Genomic DNA, 16,588 nt, shown 5'->3' with positions numbered 1-16,588 from the left:
AAGTCTGTTATTCTGTTTATATGTATGTTTGTGTCGTGGTGAATAGTTTGGTTCAAAACTCGTACCGAAAGTGATTTTCCGTCTCTTACTCCATTATTCCCGTCCTCACGTAAAAATAACTATCACTTCGCCTCGCACGTGAAATTTAGTTTTTCCGTTGAGCGCACGCCGGAACATACTACTTTCGGCCCTAGTAATGTACTTCACTCAAATCTTTAACTCACCTAAATGCGTGGAATCCTTGCATCACAAAAAGGCTTTAAGATACTCCGCCAACATCACGATATGTATTTACGACCTGTGAAAATCAAAGGCGAATAAAGCGGATGGGAAGTGGTTTGTGATTCTTTTAGTTTACTATAATTTGTTATTTTTATTTTACCAAGCTGGTGTTTTACTCTAGAATGAATAATAAGTAACTATTTTATAACGCAGATCTAAATAACAGCATTAATCTATCCCGTGTTATATTTCCGTTGCGATATACGGGAATAAATAGCGGACCGTATTTTCTTGTAGCTAGTATTTACTTATTTAAATATTTACAAGCATTTATTTGAATTTGACTACTTTTGACTTTTCCATTTCAAATTGGTAGTGGTAATTTATATTTTTTGCTGTGCATACAATCATTCTAAAGTATTGTGCTTTATATTTGTGCTTTAACTTCTTGTTTACTATAAAACTTCGCACTATGTTTAAAGAACAATGAGAAGAGAAGAGCTGCTATTGGAGGAATGGAGAGAAAGTTTACAGACGGGTTGATTTCCGTCCATGCAAACTTGTTTCATTCATCGTTTCGAACTCCCTTAATTGGCTCCCCTTAGGCCCTCCATTGTCAAACTTTTCTAAATATCTACTTTTCTCTCCCCGATTATATGGTCTGTGAATTATATTATTTTGAAAATTTTGATGTAGGAATGAACTATGCATGTTTTGTAGTTTTTATTTAAAAATATGTAAGCAATAATTTTGATTTTGTATTTTTTACAATCATGATTAAATCAATCACCAATAAACTGATGTAATCAAGTCATTCAAGATAGTGTATGGATTAATTTTAGTGTAAAAAGGAATTGGGTGGTAATAAATTTAACAAGTTCTAAGAAAATGTTTAGTTTATATAGTTACTCATGATTTTATTTGACTGAAAAGGGGTTTCGTGCAAATACAATACGTTAATGGAGATTGTTTATTTTAAGTATCGTATACATTAACTTTTAAATGACTATTTAACAATTGAAAGAAGTGTTGGTGACTACTACTTAAGGGAAACTAAAGGGTTTCATTTTTTTGTAAATGTTGAAAACAAAGTAGGACCTACCATACTTTTCAACTACGAGATCTGGAGATATTAACAGCCCCACGAACCAAAATCGGGCCTCAAACTTCTAGTACATTAGAATGCTTAAATACTAGAATTGAACACTATAAAATTCAACGTAGTAATTCAGGTAGAACGTGATGATTACAAGGTTTGTTTTTACGCTTTCATCGGTGGAATCCTTTAAACACCTTCATCGTTAAAACCGTATTATAATGAACCCTCTGAGTCTGATAAACCAATGTTGTTGTGTTTGATCCATTGACTATGTTTTCTTTTACACTTGAAAATTTCTATAATTTTCAATTCGCCTTTTTCGTTTTTCTGTAAATCCAGTTATCTGTTAGAAAACCCAAACTGGAACCATAACTACTTGCCAATTTTACAAATGAATAAGGAGTAAACAGCTGCGTTATTGTGGAATCATTGTCGTTCTTGTCTGCTCTCGCTGACAACCGTAAAATGTTCCCGATCTAGTAACATATATTAACACCTGTTACTACGCTGTTTACTCCACTTTACATCTTTGACAGGCGTGTAACATGTGTTATGTCGACGTGCTACAGCTATTCTGTTTTCCATGAATTTATGTCTTAGTATGGATTTATTAAAAATCATAAACGTTCATCATAGGACTTTTCTAACACAGTACTAAATCTTTATCGATTTTTAACTTGATTTTTGGTTCTTTTAATAAGCAAACTTTACAAACATCTTTATTCTTCAGCATGATAAATCTGACCCCAAACAAGGGTCCCCATTATCTAACAGCTGACTGGGCCCACTGCTGAAGAACTGACTGCTGATAGCTGATGGGGGGTGATTGGGTAAACAGCTAATATTCTATATCATCACCTTGGAAAACGGCTGGGGTTGGTCAAAAGTCTTCAAGCTATATCGCAGACTTCCGACCTGAAATGACCGGGTTCGAATTCCGACAACCACGACTTTTAGCTATGTTGTTACTCCGTGATGTAGTGATTCTAAACCACCCGAAGCTGTAGACATATCTATCTACAAAATAAAATCAATATGGTCTGGCAAGAAAGTATAATTTCTCTCTGTTGTAATACTCCTGCCACTGAAATCCAATTGTATATTTTTCCCGATTGATAGTTTTATTTTTATTGTTGTGTACCATATGTACAATAACGTGAAAATTTTCCTGTTTAGCTCAGTCATTCATGTAAAAGACAAAGCAAGGCTCAACAACCAATCAGATGTTTAGTTAGTTTCTTGTACAGAATTGTTATACCAAGGTTATATAAGGCCCTCTGCCACGTGCTGCTGTCTCTTTTACAGTCAGTTGTTCATAAGTAAACTTGTTTAAATTCAGTGTTTAACCCCATTTTGGGTAAGTTTTTCTTTTTTTCTAAATTTAGTTTAGTTTTGTAGAAATTTCCAAATTAAATAAATGCCTTGCTTTCTCTTATGCAAATTCATATATTAAAATTATAAATTTTGTTGAATTCCAATTTAAAATCAAGTTTATATAAAATCTATCAGTAGACTAATAACTAAAAGATTGTATTATTTTCAGGGTTTTTTGGATAATGAGTAATAAAACACATATTTTAAAATAAAAATTGATGATAATTTGAGAAGTTTAATTGAAACTGTTTTGAAGAGGTTTTAATTTTAAATACATATATATTTTGAAGCAAGATGAAGATTTATTTGTTTTTACCTACTAAAAACGAAAATTAATTTTAAATATAAATTGTGCCTAGTAAGAAGTTTGACAAACAAGGGTACAGTTGTATTGTACAGATGTAAATTTAATTTCCATGTTTGTATTGAATATTTCAATATGGCCCCTTAATAAAAGCCAAAACTTACAAGGAGATTTCGAACTAATTAAGATATAAAAAATCTCTCAGGGTTTACATTTCTTTACAAATTGTAAGGAAAATTATATTTAAAGTTAAATCCAACGCAATATTTAAACACTGACACGTTATATCTACGATTATTTAGTCACAAGTTATGCCGATATCCCTTAGAAGATTTTTCGAGGGAGGGGGGGGGGTAACATGGTGGAAAACTCAACGAAGGGTGATTGAGTTTGTTAGAACAACCCCGTCTTGAGCTCATCACGATAATTTTGTTAAGATTCAATCTCACTCCAAGCTCAGGGAAATGCACTGTTAATCCACCTTTAAACATTACCACCTTGTTTAAGCGTAAAACGGACCAATAATTTAGTATGTAAGCCCAAGTAAAACGCATAGAATTTTGAAATCAATAATATTTGACATTAAGACTAATGCCACCTTAATCATTGTCAACTTTGTACCCCTTGTTGCGGAGTTACGTTATTTCTTGTATCCAATTGTCTTAACGATGATCACATTGTTATCAAACAAACAATGTTTTTGTCTTACTTTCACACCTCTAATTCTTTACTCACTTCCTCACAGTTGCATTTATTTTTTATATCAACATTACATGTTCATTATCGATGGTACTGAAACAATCATTTCTGTTTTCTCTTATTGTTGTCTTCATTTTATTTTTATTACTCTACTCTTATTTATTTAGCGTCCCTTATTATGTAGTATTTTTATCTTTTCTCTGTGCAATGTACAATATTTGTCAAGCGGTAGCTAACGTAAATGATACATAATTGTTTGAGCACCTTAACACGAAATAACATTGGTAAGTGATTGCAGCTTTATAAACCAAACTAGTTAGGCAACAAACAAGTATTTCCAATAACCGAAGGATGGACTAGTACAAACAATACTATTATAGTTCAAATATTAATACTTCATGTTGTGTTATTTCTTACACCTAGCCCTACTAGCATAACCGCAACTAAATGACGTAGAGTCAAATTTGTTCTTCATTTTTGTAGAACGGGTGACTACTTCATGATGGAAACTAAAGAGTCCCTCTCTTTTATTATATGCAAATACTATTTATTCTTTACAGACTCACATGTGTACACAACTGTAGTATACGCTTACAAAAAAAAAAAAAAAAAACTGAATTTATTAGTAAACAAATTTTACTTTCAAAGGTACAACCTTGTATCAATAGCCACTAAGCTATATATTTTCTCAGCAAATTATTTTAAACCTTGTCGTTAAGTTGTTCTACATGATCGTCTGCGTTTGAGAGTGAAAGCATTGAGGACGTGAAAGCTCCTAGAAAACCTACCCTGACCCTGGGAGGCCAGCCTGTGGACATGATCCTGTGTTGAGAACGACCTAACAGTCACTAACACGCAACTAGTGAAAGTTGTTACTTAACGGTTACAGTTGTGGAAGGATTGCCTACCTTCCTGAAGAACATGTGGGCGTTCATCTCAAACACGTGTTCCTGCTATAGCCTGCCTATTGTAGAGCACACTCTGGTCCGCTTCTACTTTCCTTCATAGGAACTTCATTTTGTTATTCTAGTTTTATTGAACATACATGTACTTCCTATTCCCACTTATTTTAAAATAAACAATTTCAATGTGTTTTCTGTCTTATTTATGTTTACGTATCAATCAAACTATAGAATAAATTGATTAGGTTAAGTTAGATTAGTATATTTATTCATCCTTAATAAGTCGGTGACCTAGACAAGATAGGAAGACTATGTTCGAGTAATAAATGAATCGCGAATAAAATGTGCCAATTTGATTTAATTTCAATAAAGTAGTTATCAAGTTATATTCTTTTCTATGATGATGGGTTTTAAAAATGGTATATATGTATGTAATCAATGTGAACTTAATAGTGAGTTAAGGAGTAGTGCCATATGTTGTTAAGCGGAAAAAATCAAATCCATGAACAAAAATTTGTATTTTATATTTTTCTAGATGAGTTGGTTTTCTTTTCTTATGAGCTAGCAGGAAGCAATTATAAGTGTGCAGGTTATCAAGAACTGTCTAGTTTGTAGATGTCATTTGAATGTACATCTAAAAGGTTTTTAAAACGTGTAACCTATTAAGGAGCACACATACATATTTCAATATTTTCATTTATTCTTTTTGATTTTTAGTAAGCTTTTTTATAATACATTTTGTATCTTACATTATTACAAGGAGCGTATAGAGGACTGTTTAAAAAATACCTTAGCGCATTTTGTTTTTATTGACCAGACTTTTTTGTGCGTTACGTTATACAAAATATTTACATCAATGGTGCACGTCGTTAAGGTAAATAAGGAGATGTTTATAAACAATAAAATATTTATATCAACAATAAAACAACATTACATCAAACGTAAAACTACACTACTTTCCTTATTATGTTGGTAAAGAAACAAAACTAAAATATTTTCTATTTTAACAAATAAGGAAAGTATGTTATCAACCTCGTTTTCATATTTAGGAAATAACAATGTTTTATAATTCATAAAACAGCTGTTTTGATCAAGTTCATTCAAAATTCGTCATTTTCGAGTTACCTTTAACTGTGTTTAACGCTTACCAGGTATTATAACCTCACACTTGACTGTACTTGCCAATAGTCAATAGTCAGTGTTCTGCAGTTTATTATAAAGGAAAGGTTCCGATGTCAGTATGTAGTTAATTCAGGATCCCCTTGGTCCTGCAAAGAAAAGAGCAATTAGGATAAGAGTTTAATGTCTCTCATACACGATACGACATACGTGCATCAAGGAAAAATGTTTACAGTATTCAACTATTTGAAAATACTAGTTTAAAATTAAGCTACGTTTCATATTTGCTAGGCAAAGCTAAACCATACTGTGTATAGTAGTTACTCCAAAATGTCGGTAACGTTACAAAATCCAAGGCGGCATCGTTGTAACAATAGCTGAATGATTACAAATAGTTGGTTAATAGAATCATAACTACCTCTAATACACAGGAGAGAGAGTAGGGATAGAGTAGGCTATGCTAGAATACAACATGACTGCATAAAGATGAATTACTTGTAACGGTTGTTACGGTAAAACGTTACTTAGCTCAGAGCACGGTTTAGCCTAGAATCAACCACGATTTCTTCATTAGAAAACTGCCGCTGAACTTTCATTCTTCCGTAAATAGCTGTATAGATAACACACTTCATTATAGCTTACATACTCCATAAGTTGTGAAAGGTGTGTGTAAAAGGTGGCGTCCCCATCTCAAATAATAATAATAATAGATAGAGGTCGTCCAGTGGTAAAAAACTCTACCAAAGATGTGTAATGTACAGACTACTCTATTTTCACTCCGCGCTGTAAATAAAACATGTGATTGGAATTTCTTTCATTTGTTTTTTTTTCGTTCAGCATGGCAACCAATAGGGTCCATGTTTTTTATTTTATTTTAAAATTATTTTGTTGTGCTTTTTTAGCCTATTTTAATTTATAAAGGGATTCTGCATATCTACAGTAAAATATCTTTCTAACAGTATGCGTGAATTTTCCCTTCGATGCACACGAGCTGAGAAAAAAGGTGTTGAAGAAACATGCTTGTCTATTAATTTATGGATTATTATTACAATAATTGAAATAGGTAAATAACTACGATATATTTACATTACTATATTATTTTATAATTATAGTTTTTAGATGTACATTATATAAATTATTTGATTTATCAACCTTTCGGATGTTATATTTTGGGGATTCTAAACATTTATTGCAACACTGATAAAAGGACATATATTTTGTATGGAATGATCAACATTATAAAATATATTTAGTATTTATAATTTTACCCAATACACTTGTTCGAGTGAGATCTTTTCTAGAGAAGAGGTTGGAGGACAGTCAGGGGACCCGATATGATTCTCTGGTGACTTCTCTGAGAGGATTCAATCTGGAGCGCGGTTTTATTACTTGGCGCCAATCTGTACGGCTTCTCGCAGATATTGGACTTGAAGAAACCCTACATCAAACGAGCGAATCTCAGCTGATTAGATCATTATGTTGTTACGAAACGTGATTTCCTACCTTACAGGGAAACCCACAATGAAGATTGCACGTTATTACGCTACTTACGCCCACGGTCGCGCTACGTATATGTTGTAAATTTGGTTTGAAGATGAAAAGTAGTAGTATATGGAGTGTGTCATGTGAAATGGAAATTATTCTGTAACGAATAATATACCGCACGGTTACAAGGCCTAGCACTAGACAGTTACAAAAAGACATCCATGACCGAATGGCAAACTAAAGTAATATTTGTTAAATTGTCATTTAAATTAATTTAAATTTGATTTTTAACATTCAATATACTGAAGTTTGCAAGAAGAACCTCAAAAATCCCAATTAAGTGATAAATAGTTTTTTGACTCGTAATATTGTAGTAATGTTAAAATCTGGTGATTCATTATTTTAATGTTTTGATTTGTAATTATAATATTTACATAACTAATAAGGATTAATGCATTTTTCTATACAAGAAATGTAAATTAATATTTAAATGCGTACAGTTGATAAATACATATTTAGTCCAATATTTTGTGATCTGCATGATTAATAATTATAAGTAGAAAAATTATTTTGTATGTTAATATTCTAGTTTTCTGCAAAATGTTATTGGCTATAATTTGTGAAGCATGCTAATGTATATTGTGGAATATTTGGTTCTAATGGTAACCTTAACATTTGGATGTCATGCTGCCGTTATGCCTGATATAATTTATTGAAAGCAATAGGATCATAAGTAAAAATAATATTTTTGGGTTTATGCTTCCATTTGCGAAATTTGTTAACGATACAAGCTGGACCTTCAGATTTTATGCTCATTATATTTTCCTATATTTGATTTTTTCAACACCAACACATTGGAAAGCTTTTATCAATTTCCTAATGTATGACAATTTTTCAAATTACAGGTTAAGAGGTAAATCTATACACAATTTTTTTTTTTTATTTATGTGCATTGACTATATTTTAGTGCTTTGTTGTTAAATAACGGTTTTTTTAAAATATTTTAGAGGTTATTTCTTAATCTTTAATTTGTTCTATGGATATTAGATCACAGGCTTACAAATAGAAAATCATATTAATTCACAACAATCATCAAGCGGGTTAAACAGCAAGAAACAAAATGTTAAAAGAGCACCCTGTATGTAACTGAAAACCATTCTTAACATTGTTTTCTGTTGTTCAATAAGGATAATAAATATAGAAAAGTTTTTGTTTAATCCATCGTTCCGTTGTGATATTAATGAGGATTAAAATGCACCAACACTAATAAACATCAATAGATTATTGTAAACTTGCTAGATTATTATCTTGCTGCATTGAACTCTTTTGGTAACTGGCAAAACATTATACCTAAACATAATTCAATTATTTTGTAAGTAGCTATTTAAATTAAAGTACAACAAGCTATAAATGTGCAATGCTTTTAACTATTTTAAATTTAACCAGCTGTATCATTTCAAATTTTTATATGCAGGAAAGTGCCAAAACTATCGAATGAGTATGTGAGTACCTGCCATGATGTTGTCCTGTCGGAAAATATAAAATGAGCATAGTATATAGAGGAATTACTTTACACATTCACTACCAGCTGTTTCTTGGCTTAATCAAATTAATGCACCAGATAGGAGATGTATTATTTTCAAATAATATGTCACAGACTTAAAACAAATTCACATTTATGTTACCGGTTAATAATAATGTTTACCTCTCCACCAACTGATTTCCAAACATTATACACAAAAGAAAAGCTTTAATCGTTTTAATTTGTGACAAAATTTAGTTTTTGCTTTATATAAAAACATGCAAAGGTCCAAGATTTAGTTTAAGAATCGTTAATAACTTGATTATCTCTAAGGCTAGGATTATACTAGGACGCTGGCGTCCTACTACGCTAACGCGCTGGCGTTATACTAGCGTCCGGGACGCTAGCGGGGCATTTAATCAAATGGGTGCGATTATACTATGGATGCTAGCGTCGGATGCTAAAAAAAGCCACCGAAAGCTCGAATTTATTACCGTAGGGGGCATGGTAAAATTTAGGCCCGGGACCGATTTACTTTTTCATTTTGATGTCCCCAGAGGCCAAAAACACCATCCGTTCGTATAGATTTAAATATTATATATATATATATATATATATATATATGTCTATTAATGAGCTTAAAAACAAATAATTTAGTACATATATTTAAGTGTTTTTGTACTGTTATTAGTTATGGGAAAAATTAAAAAAGAGTATATTAAAAATTGCCATGTTTTTCTTATAGAAAATGTTGTTAAGTGTTGGAATTTGCTTGTGTATGGATATATTTCGATTAAACTTGGTCAATTTGTTTTATACTAAGCTAATAATACAGTATTTTACTGAAAAACACACTTTATTAGCCCCTTCAAGCATAAAACCTTGGAACTCGTTAAACCTAATGTTATTTAATGTTACAAAAAGTGACTAAACATTGAAATAAAATGGCAGTCCGAGAGGCTAGCATCCCAACACAAATTACGTCATTTTTCGGCTCGAGGTGGGACGCTAGCCTCTCGGATGCCAGCATCCCGGACGCCAGCGTCCTAGTATAATCCTAGCCTAAATGCATTCATAAACAAACTATAAAAATGGTTTACTAAACAAACCAGTAACTATGGGATTGGAAGATCAGTTTGTGTCAATAGTTCTACTCTGCAAGGTAAAGGTCACGTTCATTTAGACTGTCATTAGCAATGCTGTCATTATGCAACCACTTAGAATACAATGCAGTCTGAACCGACGTCGACCGTGTGCCTTGCATATGCTTATGGACAATGGCCGACAATTGAATCAAGATAGTGTATGAGAGGCAAATGTATGTGGAACCAGGAAAAGTTGAGGGATCACGTTTGGTCCATCGACCAAAAGTTTCTAAAATAGTACTACCAATCTGGTACCATGCCGGTTTTTGAACGAGTAAACCGATAAGAACCTGTTCACTAAGCTCAAGGGTTGTTATGCTGGGGAGACAAACAGTAGTGCAACATTATATTTATAAAATTTATTTACACGTGAATGATAGTTTCTCTTAAGTTAACACTAGTACAATGGACCTTTAGGATTCTATTATTAGATTTTTTAACACTTACAGCTTTTTATGGAAGCCCGTACCGCACTATAATTTATATTTTTTAAACAATATTGATTCATTTAAGGTCCAATTATGCTGTTGGATCTTGGCCTATATGAGTTAAGCTGGTTTATAAACAACATGACCATATTTGCTGGAATTCAATGTACAGCAGATTTCAAGGGGCATATTTGATTTGATATTGGTTTTTTCAATAATGCTTTAAAGAAACCATCTAATTTCTATGTAATATAACACATTGTGTATAGAAAACTTGACGTTCTAATGATTAAATGCTAAACTTACTACATAGCGTCTAAGATATTCAGTCAATTGTGTCAGGAACTATATTAATTTACTACAGAACAGACCGTTTGACAATGTAAGGTAATTTAGAACTTACCGCAGTTCTGTTGAATTTGGTTAAGGAATTTATGTCACAGGTGAAGACAAATAAGAAAGTTTTCAATACTAGAATTTGTGCTAAATTTACACCCTATGGTTTTGTAACATTATGTTCATTCGCCTTCTCTTATTTACACAGGAAGATTCGTATGTCATGTCTACCTATAACCGTTATAATTTAAATATATACATGTAATATTTTTTAGAACTACTCACAGGTAACTTCTGTCCTATCCATTCACAGTTCCCAGCTGGTTCCTTCTCCTAACGTCTGGCACTTGGGGTTCCTCGACTTCCTCTTCGTACTCGTCGTGCTCGTACTCGTCCAATGGCGTGGGCCAACACGAGGCCATCAAGAACATCTGAAGAACTACCAGGAACTCCGTGATCCTCCTGAGGAGGTTGTCGAACAGCGTCATGTCTCGGAGTGAGACGGCGGAGAAAGCGGATGCGAAGGGTTGGCACCACCTGATCGCACGAATGTTGGCAACACTGATTCTGCTTCTTCCTGGTCTCCAGAAGGTCGGCTGAAAGAGAAAGGTCGTTCACTTTATACAATGTGTAGCAAGTACTTGTATTTGGATAGTCTTGACTTTTTCCTAGAGTGATTTAGATTGAGAGTGAGGATAGAGGAGCAGTTTTTTTAATGCAATTGATCAAAGCAACTCTATGCAATCATTGTTCAAAGTTTGATTCGTTATTAGACTAATAACCAAACAATAATTTAAATTGTAATATTGTATGATGTTTTGAAGACATCCAATGCAAAGAAACTCTTCTCATCGTAAAGATATATCGTCAATTGTTCTCTGGATAAGTAGACAAACTTATAAGTTAAAAGACTGAACCAAGATGAAAGATTTCAACTTATTGCATGGCTTTTAAGGGACAATCCTCCAATACTAAGAAACTGTCCTTACCAGAGACCTATGCTGTGACGTGTCATAGATGGGCAGGCCTGTGTGAATACATAAGTTTTAATTTTTGTCATGATCTTTTGGAAACGAAATTCTGCAATGCAGACATTACATGATTCATCTATGACATATTATTCTCATAATTCATAATTCTCATAAACTGATGGACCTATAAATCTTTTTATATATAAGTAGAACTATTGTTAAGGGTCTTTAAACCTACTGGTCACGGTAATATTGCAGGTAAAATCATGTCTTTGGGAATATTTATAGATTATTTGGAAGTCTTGCGTTTAATCCACTATGCTCTCATTTACCTGAAAATACATCCTGCAACTAGAGGATTTGATCGAATTCCCAACGTATTCCTAATTACAGGGCTATACCAGTTATCAATATATTGTACTCGCGGGAAAACTTACTACTTTCTTATTGTATGGGAACATCCAGCTAATAAACAATGCTACCCATGTGAGATAAGCTGTTATACTGTGCAATTTGAATGAATTACTAGTTCAACTTAGACCAAATAGAAAGGGTACAAGGCAATTACTGACATGCTATCGAAATATTTTACAATTACCATCTTCCCCGAATCTTTTGTGGTTAGTTTATTCTATCAAATCTAATTACTTTCTTAAATTCAGGAAATTTAAAAATTCTTTAGTAAACCAATCGGAATTTATGTAACATCAACCCATTTTGTGAATTCATCATTTTATCGACTAAAAGCTCCCAATAACGGGATATTGATATAAAGCGATTTGTATCGAATGGTGAAGAAAGGGTGCGGTCTAATTGTACTAATTGTGCTTTGAGACGTGGTTAGTCTAGAGACACTGGAATTCCGTCCTGAATCCTCGGGTTCAATTCTTTCCAATCACCTGTGTATTTTAGCTGATTCCGTTAGTGGTTCTGGGCCAACTATAAAGTGCAGGTCCTTTTATAAAGGAGAAAATATAATAGGTTTATGTGCAATATAAAAGCCTCTTCATTTATTGTTTAGTTCAAATTAAATTTATTCCAGTTCAGAAGATGTCTTACCCAGCACACAAAACTAACATCTTACTAATCCTGTTTCGTGATTATTACTATAGCAGAAACATCTGCGAGTAATAATCAAAATATTGACGAGGAAATTCCTTCTAAACCTTAAAACCGCAGTGTTTGATTTGCTTGTAGGCTTATAACGTGTCTTTAGATGTGTCATTGTCAAACGTTAGTATACGTTTATTTTCCCAGTCGAAAATTCTTAGCATGGGTTCAGTCTTTTAATTGCATTTGCTCGTAGTGAAGACCCCTTTCTTTTTTTCGAAATGTTGGTATCTTTATTCGCACAGTCTTTCGGCTAAGAATTAAGATGATAGAAGGATGATTTTGCTATAAAGAGAACATTAAGGCTAGAAATGCGATAGCACTATCCCTCGGAAATAAACTTAATAGGTTTGTTGTTCTGCCAATGAGAAACAGATTTTCTATTTACTATTCGAGACAAGGAAGTGTTTACTAGAAAGAGATCTTAATTAATTAAATGCCTAATTGATTCTGTTTAGTCCCTCGTATTACTGTAATTGTTTTGTAGTTTATCTACTTCATTTCACCATCAATGCATGTAATGTGTTTGTCTATGTTTCTGTCAGTTCACGTTGTTTGACACTCTAAATTACTGTTTGTGAAATGAATGACGAGTGGGATTCGTTATTTTGTCAAAATATGAAACCACTTATGTAAAATATTACAGAATAATTTCAAACAACCTCAATTGGTTTTAAAATAACCTCGGTCGCTAAAAGGCATCGGAGTCCATTTTGGCCCTTCCAAGAGGAAGCAGAAAATGTTAGAAGGTTTGGTGGGCATGTTAAACGTTACTTGAGTTTAAAACGATGTCGACAAATACGTGTTTAATTAAAGATAATACGTTAAATATAATTGTTCGAATATGAGTACCCTCAAAAAATACCAATTGTAAACAGTCCATCTAATACAATGAATAAAAGTAGGCTACTCATTATGTTTTGGTTTTTCTGAAATTGTCATTTACAGAATGATTTGCTTTTTACTGACACTTTGGCATTTTCTTGAATGAAAAACTGCTTAATTGAGGATAATAGCAGGTGTTCTGTTCCTGGACAGTGCGATTACTGGAGGTCAGTTTAAAACACGTTCAGTACCTTTTTGTACAAACTAGGAAGGTTCGCTTCAAGGTGGAACAGTTGTTTCCAGATTGTTGTGAAACGTGTCTGCAACGTCTTGGTCTTTATAATAAATGTAATGGTTCCTACATCTGACTAAATACTAAATAGAAAATTGTTTACGAACATGCCACTACGTACATTATCTTGTTAATCAATGGAGTTTGTAGATTGTTTTTTTTTTTAAATATGATGATTAATAATATCGGGTGGCTTTGAGGCCGGAATCAAAAGTCATCCACTGACTGGGCCAATGGTTTATTAGTTTCACTTAGGATTTATTCAAATCTGTTTTGTTTTGTTCAAAAGTTTTAAAAAGTATTTATAACGGAAAACTCAGAGATCTGTTCAAGACCAGATAAGTTTCATCCAGTTTTCAAATAAAATAGCCACAGCTCATTTGACTATCAGCAGAGTCTAAAAAAAACAAAAAATATTCAACAACCGTTGCTGTATCAACCTAGAGATAGTTTTAACTATCAATACATGTTATTATATTAAGGGAACGCCCTTCTTTTAAACTATATTTTCTTTCCGTTGCAGAGCACGGGTACAGCAACTATTATTAAATATGATTAAAATATACTGTGGTTTTAAAATGATATCTCAAAGAAATTTCAAATATGATTTGTTCAAAAGAATAGTTGATCAGAATAAACGTACCTAAACAAATTAAATTTCAAAAATAAGAACAGATTTCTTAGTATTCCAAGTAGTATTATTAGCCAGGTATTAGTGACCAGTTCCACGGTAAGGGTCTAAGGTAAGGAGGGTATGGGGGTGGAAGGATCAACCAGGGTAGGATGAGCAAAACTTGTTTGAGGGATAAGATGAAACTATTATAATCTAACCTAACCTAACCAAACTGATTATGAAAAGATGAATGAAGGTTTACTAATGTAATCGATATTTTCAATCGATTAGTGCAATAACTGTACCCGGTCTCCGTTACATCCTACCAAATTCAACCCCTTCCACTAATACCCCTCTCCTGAATCACTATTACGCACTGGGCCATTCCGGGGAGTCAAACAGCACTCGGGCCTTCCTTTCTGTTCTTCGGACAAAATTGATCAACTCTTTACATTGGCCTATAACCTCCTGATTATTACAAACATCAATATTCATTCCTAAAAAAGCTGCGCTGAGCTTCTTTTTATTAACAGCTGTTTTCTGTTGTTGTTTTTTTTCGTTTTTTTCTCTGTAATTCGAAAGGAGGAGAATTACCTTTTGGGAGTGCCTTGTGCCCTTATGGGTAAGATTTTTTATTGTAAAATATTATTGCAAAACTACAAAATTCATACGAATTTTTTAACACCTCATACGTTGAAATTGGTCCACAAATAAGAGAGGAGTAGTGTTCACAAAAAACTGATTCACGTATTATAGATATAACTAGTGTCCCTGTTGCTCGAATTCGAGCAATTGCGAAGAATTACAGGCGTATTTTAAAACGACTAACAGTCATAATTTCTGATGACTTTAGAAGCGATTATAAATTCTAAAAAAAACATTATTTCGTTTTCTTCTCCTTGGTTGTGTTCTATGACTTTCCTATATTTCCATAGTTTGCAAATCGGGTCTTTCAATGATTATTAAGAAATGCAGCACAGTGTTAATTATTTATCAATTTATCCAGGCTCTCTCGCTTTTTTCCATTGTAATATTTACACCAACCCAAATTCAAATAGAAAATATTTCATTTCAACCAAGTCAGTAACTGTTTGTAGTAAACTGTTAAATTTAGCAAATTTAATGACTGTTTACAGTTAACATTTGTACTTCTTCTCACTTTTTATTTCTGACAACAGCTGGAGTTTCATAAAGATTTTTGATTACCATGTTAATCTTATGGAGAAATACAAAACTTTAAAGGGCCCCAGGGCCTCACTCTCTAATCATTTCCCTAAAAAGACATTTTCCTGCAAAAACAACTTCACGTTACGCTCTTTCCAATGACACCAAACATATTTCAAATGGTTCAGTAGTTTCGGAGGAGTAATTGTCACATAAAACCTGCTTGCGTATTAAATAAGTATAGATATATAATGATATCGAATAAAAACTATATCTGATAGGATTGATATATATAACACTAATATTTCGTCCGATAACGATTCGTAGGTTTGGGGGACATTTTCTTTTGAAACAAATTAAAAGAAATACTTTGTAGTATTTTTGAAATAAATAATTTAACATATATGATCAAACATTTAAATAGTAAACTTCAATACTCACTTTTATGGCAGCCGTGATTTGAGAATCCCAGTATAATCACCCTACTACAGCAATGTAATAATGATTTTGCTATTTCTGTGGTCAAAACATACCGCAAAAAGCCGATATCACTCCTGAAAAGAAATCATAACCACGATCGATTCACAGATGAAAATAAACAACATCATAACCAAAATAGTGCTCAGATAAACAATTGGGAACATTACTGTTATAGTTTACCAAGCCAATTTTAAAATACGAACACTTTTCCAGAAAAGCCTAAATCACTTGATTGCCAAACGTATTGATTATTAAGACTGTTAGTAACGTTTTGCGATCACTAGAAGACTAAAACACTGTTCGACAGAGAGGTAAACACAGAACTGACTTGTGAGATAATGATATCCAGTGGGTAAGGTCACCTAGTGAGCGAACTGGTCCACACGAGGCCGAAGTAGCCGTTTGATAATGGCACTTGCTACAAGTGACCGTCAAATCGCTAATGGCATTGTTGTAACTGACCACGGAAATGGCACACGCGTAGCACAGTTTTACTAA

At 33.0% G+C, this 16,588-nt stretch overlaps 1 long non-coding RNA gene across 1 annotated transcript; it reads right to left on the bottom strand.

Moving 5' to 3' along the window:
* Positions 1–5,392: 5,392 nt before the first annotated feature.
* Positions 5,393–16,448, bottom strand: LOC128988750 (uncharacterized). The gene is made up of 3 exons (XR_008490428.1): positions 16,052–16,448; positions 10,921–11,231; positions 5,393–5,868 (listed from the first exon to the last, which is right to left on the bottom strand). It is a non-coding gene; the product is annotated as an uncharacterized LOC128988750 (long non-coding RNA).
* Between the last annotated feature and the right edge of the window lie 140 nt (positions 16,449–16,588).

The sequence above is a fragment of the Macrosteles quadrilineatus genome, unplaced genomic scaffold, assembly GCF_028750875.1.
Source record: "Macrosteles quadrilineatus isolate MER2022 unplaced genomic scaffold, UCM_ALF_1.0 Scaffold_3__2_contigs__length_128488019, whole genome shotgun sequence".
NCBI lineage: Eukaryota > Metazoa > Arthropoda > Insecta > Hemiptera > Cicadellidae > Macrosteles > Macrosteles quadrilineatus.
The sequence above is the reverse complement of the archived record's forward strand: the minus strand, read 5'-3'. Positions and strand labels throughout refer to the sequence as shown.